General features: G+C 41.8%; 1 pseudogene across 1 annotated transcript in view; it reads left to right on the forward strand.

Annotated features, from left to right (window-relative positions):
* Positions 1-9378: 9378 nt before the first annotated feature.
* The window catches only part of LOC103268465, a 4107-nt pseudogene continuing 3756 nt past the window's right edge, over positions 9379-9729 (forward strand). The window contains exon 1 of the transcript XR_002482411.1: positions 9379-9596. The product of XR_002482411.1 is annotated as a class I histocompatibility antigen, Gogo-OKO alpha chain-like (transcript). The remainder of the gene's footprint in view (positions 9597-9729) is intronic.

A 9729-nucleotide genomic window follows, 5' to 3' on the forward strand; every position in this document is an offset into this window, starting at 1 on the left:
GAAAGAAAGAAAAGAAAAGATCTTTCACTTCTCTGGTTAGTAATATGCCAAAGTATTATTTTCTCTCTTTTCTTGTGGCTATTGTGAATGGGATTGAGTTTTTAATTTCGGTCTCTGTCTGCTTGTTGTTGATGTATAGGAATGCAACTGTCTTTTGCACATTTATTTTGTACCCTGAGACTTTGCCAAAGTCCTTTATCAGTGCAGGCAGGTTTTAGACAGATTCTCTGGGATCCTATCATCAGCAAAGAGGGATAACTTGACTTACTCTTTTCCTATTTGGATACCCCTGATTTCCTTCCCTAGTCTAATCACCATAGCTAGGACATACAACACAATGTTGAACAAGAGGGGTTAGAGTGGGCAGCCTTGTCTTGTTCCAGTTTTCAGGGGAAATATTTCCTTTGTACATTTAGCAATATGTTAGCTGTGGGTTTACCATAAATGACACTCACTATTTTGAGGCATGTTCCTTCTATACCTAGGTGTTTGAGGGTTTTTATCAAGAAGGGATGCTGAATTTTATCAAAAGCTTTTTCTGCATCTAATAAGGTAATCATGTGGCTCTTGTTTTTACATCTGTTGATGTGTTTAATGACATTTATGGTCTTGCAAAAGGTGAAGCAGCCCTGCATCCTGGGGATGAAGCCTACTTGGTCATAGTGGATGACTTTTGAGATGTGTTTTTGGATCCAATTTGCTGGAATCTTGTTAAGGAATTTTCATCTCTGTTCATAAGGGATATTGATCTGTAGTTCTCTTTTTTTTGTTGCATCTTTACCCAGTTTGGGTATCAATGTGATGTTAGCTTCGAAAAATGATTTGGGGACAATTCCAACTTTCTCAATTGCCTGGAATAGTTTCAATAGGATTGGTGTCAGCTCCTCCTTATACGTTTAGTAGAATTCTTCTGGAAAACAATCCAGTCCACGGATTTTTTTTTTTTTTTTTGTAGCTAGTTTTCATACGACAGAGTCAATTTCCGGGGTTGTTATTGGTCTATTTAGTGTCTCAATGTCTTCCATTTCAACTTGGGGAGGTTGTATGATGTCAGAAAGTCCTCCCTTTCATTTGAGTTATCAAGTTTTTTCCATATAAGTGTACATAGTAATCTCTGATAATCTTTTGTATTTCTTCGGGGACAGTTGTGATTTGATTTTTTGTATTCTGATTGTGTTTATTTGGGCTTTTTCTCCTTTTTCTTGGTCATTCTGGCTAGGGGCCATCAAACTTGCTAATTCTTTCAAAGAACCACCTTTTTGTTTTGTTGTTTTCTATGATATTTTTGTCTTTTATGTCCCACATTTGGGCTATATTTTGGTGATTTGGATTCTTCTGTTAAAATTGGGGTTTTGGTGATCTTCTCTTTCCAGCTCCCTTAGGTGATTTGTTAGGCTCTCCACTTTGATCTTTCCTTTTTCTTGATGTTTGCTCATAGAGATATAAATTCCCCTCTTGGAACTACTTTCATGGCATCCCAGAGGCTTTGGTAAAATGTCTCTTCATTTTCATTTGTTTCCAAGAATCTTTTATTTCTACTTTGATTTCAGTGTTGACCCAGTAGTTGTTCAGCATCATGCTGTTTAGGGTCCATATCTCTGTGGGCTTTGGGGAAATTTTGTTGGTGTTGATATTTATTTTTATTTCATTGTGGTTTTATTTCATTGTGGCAAGATTTCAACCATGTGGAATTTGTTTATTCTTGATTTATAGCAAAGGATGTGATCGATCTTGGAGTAATTTCCATGTGGTGATGAGTAGAATATATATTCGGTGGTTGTTGGGTGGAATAATCTGTAGGTATCTATTAAGTCCATTTGGTCTTGTCAAGTTTAGGTTCTGGATCTCCTTGTTGATCTTTGCCTGGATGATTGATCTAGGGTTGTTAGTGGGGTATTCAAGTCCCCTGCTATAATAATGTTAGAGTCAATATCTTATTTTAGTTTACTTAGTAGTTGCTTTATAAATGCCAGTGCTTCTGTGTTGGGTGCATATATCTTTAGGATGGATATTTCTTGTTGATGGATTAAATCTTTTATCATTATGTAGTGTCTATTTGCATCTTTTTAAATTTTTGATAACTTAAAGGTTGTTTTGTCTGATATTAAGATCATGACTCCTGCCTTCTTTTGAGATCCATTTGCCTGGAAACTCATTTTCCCTCCTTTAACTTTGAGTCTGTTGGCATCCCTTGTAGTGAGATGAGAAAGAGGCCCAAAGAGATGAGTCTCCTGAATGCAGCAAATAATTGGGTCATGGTTTCTTATCCACTTTGCCATTCTGTGTCTTTTCAGTGGTGCATTTAGCCCATTCACATTCAGGCTGATTATTGAAATGTGATTGTTTATCACTGTCATGAGGTTCTTATACAATTTTTTCTTTGCTTGTTTTTCTTTTGGCTTTGGGGTTGTTGTATGTGTGCATTTTCAAGTTTCTTGTTGTGCTGTATACTCTGTAGATTCTGTGCTCTGCTCTTCTCTTGGGAAACATGTGGTCATTCTTTTTTCTTTCTTTCTTTCTTCTGTGCTTAATACCTTTTTAAGTGTCTCCTGTAGAGGTGGTCTGAAGCTGCATGATCTCTTAGGGATAGGATATCTGGGGAGGATTTTAATTCTCCATCACTGATAAAGCTGAACTTGGCTGGATAGGAAATTCTTGGTTGAAATTGTCTATCTTTGAGAACTTTGAAATAGGGCTCCAGTACATTCTTGCTTGTAGTGTTTTTGCCAATAGGTCTGCTACTATTCTGATTGGTTTTCCCCAGTAGGTAGTCTGACCTTTCTCTCTTGCTTCCTTTAGGATTTTTTCTTTCATGCCTACTTTGTGTAGGCAAATTACTGTGTCTAGGAGTTGGTCTTCTCATTTGATATCTTGTAGGGGTTCTCTGTATCTCTTGGGCTTGGCTGGTCACATCTCTGGTGAGACGAGGAAAATTTTCTTGGATTATGTCCAGGAATACTTGTTCCAAGTTGTTCTCCATTTCCCTTTTCTTCTGGGTATCTTGATATAATCACACATCTCTTGTAGGCTTTGTTCTTTCTTTCTTAGTCTTCTTTGTATGTTTTTTACAGATCAGGTTAATTCCGTGTTCTGGTCTTCAAGTTCTGAGATTCTTTCTTCAGCTAGATTAATTCTGCTTTTCTTGCTTGTCATCTTGTTATTTATTTGCTAGATGAAATTTTTTATTGCCAAAATCTCTGTTACAAGTTATTGCAGTTTTGTGTCTTGTCTTTCTTGAGTCTTATTCACTTTTTCCAACCATTCCCTAATTCCTGTTAAATTCTGGGGCGAGTCGTTGGTGACTTCCATTGTTTGGGCACCAAGGTCTGATTTTTCAGGAGTTTTGTCTTTTTGGTACACTTGAAATTGCCTGTGGTCTTCCTTTGGTTTTTCCTCATTTGTGACAGATCTCTCTTTAGTTCTGTTTTCAGTGTCAGTGAGAGAGGCTTTCCCTTCTGATGTCTGTTCAACCTGCTATTCTTCCCTGTTCCAGGCTCTGGATTTGTTCTATTTTGAAATGGGACAGTGGATGGGAAGTTTAGCTGTCTCTTGTAGTTTTTGAAATTCGAATATAGTAGGGGATGGGGTGGTATGATTCAGAAACGACTTGCAAATTACAGTGTTCACTTATTGTGGCTGTGTTCCCTGAGACTCACTCCCCACCACAACTCTGTAAGATGATGCAAAGCAGAAACCAATGCAAAAAACAATTGAACACATACACACAGAGACAGGCACACCCCCACACACACACAAACTGGGATTACAATAGAGTGAAACAAAACAAACAACAAAAAAAACCAATAAAACTAAACACACACACATGCCTAGCATGAAGTGAATAGAGAAGAAAAACAGACAGACCAGGAAAAAAATATTCTTCCAATCAGGACTCTACTGCAGAGCCACCTCTTTCACTCTCTCCTCAGTGTCTGAAGCGGGGAAGGAAGAGGGGCAGTGGAGATAGATGAGTGGGGCTTCAGTTCTCCCCACCCACTCTGATATGGTCAGGGAGATCTCCTCCAGTGGGGAGGTGTGGTATTGTCTCTTCCCTTGATATGTACTCACAGGAGGTGCCTCAGCCAGGCAAATCCTGGAATGGCGTTCTCCTATAGTGACTGGCTCTGCCTGGGTTTGTCCCTCTCAATTGTGTCCCAGCTATGTGGGTCTGACATTCAGAGGATTGCTGGAGAGGAAGGGGTTTGGGTCAGCCCCAGACTCACCACAGATGTCTTTGGAGTCCTTCCTCATTCTTTTCTGACCACACTCTTCCTTCCCTGCCCGGATCAGGATAGGGGGTGGGGTTTGGAACTCAGCACTCGTCAGGTCCCTACAAAGTTTGTGCCTTCAGGATATTACCTCTGGGTCATGATCAATCCCTGAGTAGTTTATCTGCCAGCCACAGAGATCAGGTCTGTTGCTTCATGGTGAGCAAGTCGGAGCACTTTCCTGCCCCACCTTCAAGATGGTGGTGGGGTGCCTCTCTTGTCCTCTTCTGTGGGGCTTTGCCTCTGAACTCCCTCTGAACCCCTGCTGCCAGTGCCCTTCCAGGTGCTGAAGTGGTGAGGCAAAGCCTGGAGCCAGCAATTTCTCTTGCTGCAATGGTGAGGCAGAGCCTGAGGTGATGGTCTCTCACCACTACTTTTCACAGGAAAACTTTTGTCAATTTAAAAAAAATGACACTCAGCTTCTGTGACCTGGGAAGAGCCAGGGTCCAAACAGAGAAGCTGCAGCACCAGCTATTGCACCACAGGCCTGGCCACTTGCTCACAAGCCCCCACTTATTCTCTTCCAGCATTTTCTTGCCAGTAAGGATTTTGTTGATTTTAAAAAACAGAAAGAAAGAAAATGGTACTCGGCTTCTGCATCCTGGGAACTGCTAGAGTCCAAGTCCAGCAGCTGTGGCACCAGCCAGTGCACCAGGAGAGCCCTGGCTGCTAGCGCCCTGGCTGCTAGCTCCCTAGCCCTCACTCAGTCAGCCACTCACATGCCCACTCGCTCACCATCACGTAGAAAAACTTTTGCATACAATCACTCACACCAGGACTCACATAGTCTGACTGGCTTGGCCGCCATTTTCCCAACCTCTCAAATCATGGACTTTTCAGCCAATTAGATGGAGTTGGAAACAATCATTTCTAGCAACCTATCATAGAAAAAAGAACCAAACATCACATGTACTCACTCGTAAGTGGGACATGAACAATATTCACAATAGCACAAGTAGGGATTAACAGTCATGGGATACTGCCAGGGGAGGGAGCAGGGAATGTAACAACACAAAGGGTAGCTGGTCCTCAACCAGGGGAAGTGAGAACCAGTTGGAGGCCCACACTTCACCTACACATATATCACTTATGTACCTAATCCTGACTTGTTACCCACATCTTAATTATAAAATAAAATAAAAAGAAGGAGGAGGAGGAAGATGACAATGATAACATGATAGCAGTGCTTTTTAGAATCATAGTGGTATCCAAATCACTTCTACCAAATCTCATTCAAGGACACAGTGAAACATGTTAAATTTATTACAGGATGCTCACTGCATATCTTTATTCCTACTGGAGTTAAACATTTCTGCCTGTCACATCAAACCAAAACTGTTATCATGATGCTAAGGAGGACACACTGAGTTATGAGATGCACATTTTTCTCATTAAAAAGCAGTCTGATTAGGCAAGTATTTTTGAAGATAATGCTTGAGTAAGAAAATTGGTGTATTTGACATTTTAAACTCAATTTGAAATGTAGTAGAAAAACCAAAGCTAGTTATTATTTTAAAGGCATTATTGTTAGGGCACTGAAGTTTTGGAACTATTTGACTAGCTACTCTATGTTCACAATTTTGTTACATCTTTTTGAAGAAGACATTATTAATAAAACTATTTGCAAGAAAACCATAGAGATATTGCATTTTCTGTCTCAAGTTTTCTTTTTCTAGCAACCAATGCTCTGGGATGGCTCAACTCTTAGTCATTACACTAAAAAGAGAAGTTTTTATGGCATAAAGAAAAAATAATCAGATGAAATAAACATTTGATATTTTTAAAATCCTGTTGGAAGACTGATGAGGAAGGATCACCTGAGTCCCCCAGGTCAAGGCTGCAGTGGCCATGAGTGTACCACTGCTCTCCAGCCTGGGCAACAGAGTAAAACTCCAACTCAAAAAAAATCCTGAAACAACAATTTTAATTCTGCCTTTAACATGTATTACATTTTTGGATGCTTAGCCCTTTCAGAAGTGCAGTTTGATTTCCTACCTGTGAGTGTGGCCTGGACTTAATTACTCACTTCTAACTGACAGAGTAACGTAATTATTTGTGACCATGCATGTAGAACATGAAATTTGCTTCAGCTTCTACCTTGGTTCTTCCTCTGGAATCACAAGTTCCTGGGGAAGCTAGCTGCTATATCATAAACAGTCCACATGGCTGGGAACTGAGGCCTCCTGGGATCAGACAACAATAACCAGGTGAATAAGTCATGTTTCATATGAATCCTAGTCCCAGTCGAGCCCTCAGATGATGCAGCCCTGACTGACAACTGCAACCTTGTGAGAGGCCCGAAGTCAGAAACACTCAGGAAAACCTCTCCCAGATTCCTATCAAAAAGTATAGGAAGTAATGCATAGTTGTTGCTTTAAGCTGCTAAGCTTTAAGGAATTTTTCATGCAGCTGTAGAAAACTACTGTAGCTCTAAAAGGTAAAGACTTATTGCATTTTGACTTTTATCCATTCTAAATTAAGTTTTACAGTTTTAAAAGAATTTCCATGGCTAAACAGGATGTGTTTTATTAACATTTGCAACAATCTAGTTATTTGAATTTTAATTTCCCACTGTTACCCAATGAAACATGAAAGGAAGATCCAGGTCTTGCTAGACTGATTCTATGAATACCCCTCCATAACCATCCCTTGGTTATTAACCTTCCCTGAGTTATTTAATCAATACTAATGTAGGTACTGCAGTGAAGATATTTTGCAGATGTAATTAAGATCACAAATCCGTTGACTTTAAGACAGTGGGTTTTCCTAAATTAAACTGTCTTAATCAAGTGACCCCTTAAAAGGACTGGGTGACTGTGTTCTTCCTTAGCATAGAGATTCACAGTGTGAGAGGGATTCAGTGTGAGGGTACCCTTCACGGTGGGCTTTGAATATGGAGGGGCCATGTGGCAAAGAATGCTGGTGGGCACTAGGCATTGGGCGCAGTTCTCCTCCCTCTTCCCCCTGACAGCTGGCAAGAAAACAGGGACCTCAGTCCTATAATCGCCAGAAACTAAATTTTACCCATCAACTCCATATAAATTTGGAGGAGGACCCCAAACTCAAGATGATAACACAGCTTTGTGAATCCTGAAAAGAGGATCTAACTACATCATGCTTGGATTTCTGACTAAGAAATTGTCAACAAATAAATGGGTGTGGTTTGAAGTCACTAAGTTAGTAGTACTATCTTACACAGTAATAGAAAATTAATACACAGCCTCCATATATAATCACATAAAATTTTCTTCACTGAAATGAATTTATGAACTGATATGCACGGTTCACCATATGCATGAAACAAAAACTTGCCTATTTTAGTACTTTTCATTTTATAATTTTATATGAGGCAATTAAATTATAATACTATAATATTTCATTCATTCATTCAACAAAAATTTAGTGCCTACTTTGTACTGGATATGTCTTTATATGCTACAGATACAACTTAGATCAAAACAGTTCAAAGCCCCTGTGCTCATGTGCCTTACATTCTAGAGAGTTCACAAGAGCAACACGAAGCCATTGGAGTATTTTAAGTGAGGAAACAACACAACTTGACTCACGTTAGCAGGACTGCTGACCACTGTGGGGAGAATCATCACAGGAAGAATGTGAGGGGCAATACTAATATATCACAGTTTAGTAGTAACAGGGTTATGAGGTCTTAGAGAACAAAATGACTTGAGGGATGAGAGCAAAAGAGAGAAGGGCTGGAGAAGCAAAAGGCAAGGAAAAGAAGCAGAGGGAAAGAATTCTAAAGTAACAGAATTCTCAGGTTTAAGCACAGTGTTTTTTAGATTTTTAATACATCTTTCTACAAAGCCTAGCAGGGTGTTCTTTGCGCTTGTTAATTAATACATCTGTGGAACTGTCTAAAAACAAATGTCCTCTTTATGTTAATCGGGTTCAAAAAAAATATCAAGTGTCCAATAAAGTATGCACACACCTCAGATATGAGTCATTCATTAAAACAGGCAGCGGTAAGGCCAGGCTCGGTGGCTCAGCCTGTAATCCCAACACTTTGGGAGGTGGAGGTGAGTGGATTGCCTGAGCTCATGGGGTTTGAGACCAGCCTGGACAACTTGGTGAGACCTCGACTCTACAATTAAAAAAAATTAGCCAGGCATAGTAGTGCACACCTGTAGTTCTGGCTACTTGGAAGGCTGAGACAGAAGGATCATTGAAGCCCAGTAGGTCAACACTGAGGTTGCCATGAATGTGACACTGCACTCTAGGCTGGGCAACAGAGTGAGACTCCAGTTCAAAAAAAGAAAAGAAAAGGAAAAAAGGCAGTGGTAGATCACTAGTGAAGGGCATCTTGAGAGCATTAAGCACTTGCAGCTCCGAGGTGATTAGAGTCTGTTCAGGCTCCTGGTTGCAACATACAGAAAGGAGGAGATGTCCTGGCTCACACACAGAAACTCCAGGCTATGGAACGAAGATGATTTTTAAACACAACAACCCAGAGTTGCAGATACATAAGGTGGGAAATAACACTTAGGAGCTTTGTGTGTGTGACTGTAATACGTTTAGACACATTTTTATATGAAGGTGCCCAAATCCCTTCTTTTACAGATAAGATTCCTGATCATTCCATTCCGTTACCAAGATTGCGCTATTCGGTGTAGTTAATAAAAAGGAAAATGGTCTCCATGGAATCTCTCTCCTGGGCTTTCAGAGAAAATTTTTCCAGATTTAAAAAGAAAAACCACAGTCTTTACACCTCTATTCCCTGTAGGGTTCACTCTTTGCCATCAAATTCCCGGAGGCGTTTTCTTCTAGAAGAGTGCAGGGGGAGACGACGGAGTGGCAAGAAGGGAGACCAGTTCTGGGAGAAGGATTCCAGAAGAAATGAAGGGGAAGGAGCTGGGCTCAGCCTGGGGGTCTCTCCCTGGTTTCCACAGACAGATTCTGGGCCAGGACTCAGGAAGACAGTGTGACAAAGAGCATTCGGTGCAGGAGGAGAGGAGTCAGGACAAAGTCCCAGGTCCCCGGGGCGTGGCTCTCAGGGTCTCAGGCCCGGAGGACTGTATCTGGGGTGGAGAGGCCAGCGTTGAGGATTCCCCATCCCCCGGAGTTTCATTCTCGCCCAACCTGTGTCGGATCCTTCCTCCTGGATACTCATGACGGGACCCACCTCTCACTACCATTGGGTAGTAGTCGGGTTTGTAGAGAAGCTAATCAGCGTCGCCGCGTTCCCGGCTGTAAAGCCCCACGGACCCACAGAGATTGAGTCTCCCCGGACCCAAAGAATGCGGGCTCTGTCGCCCCGAGCCCTCCTCCTGCTGCTCTCGGGGACCCTGGCCCTGACCGAGGCCCGGGCGGGTGAGTGCGGGGACCGGAGGCGGGAAACGGCCTTCGCGGGGAGGAGCGAGGATACCGCCCGGCCGGGGCGCAGGACCCGGGGAAGCCGCGCCAACGCCGCCCTCGTCCCCTCGCCTCCCGCGCCTCCTCCTCC

Source organism: Carlito syrichta, unplaced genomic scaffold, assembly GCF_000164805.1.
Source record: "Carlito syrichta isolate Samal-C Ts95f unplaced genomic scaffold, Tarsius_syrichta-2.0.1 Scaffold308836, whole genome shotgun sequence".
In the NCBI taxonomy this organism is placed as follows: Eukaryota; Metazoa; Chordata; class Mammalia; order Primates; family Tarsiidae; genus Carlito; species Carlito syrichta.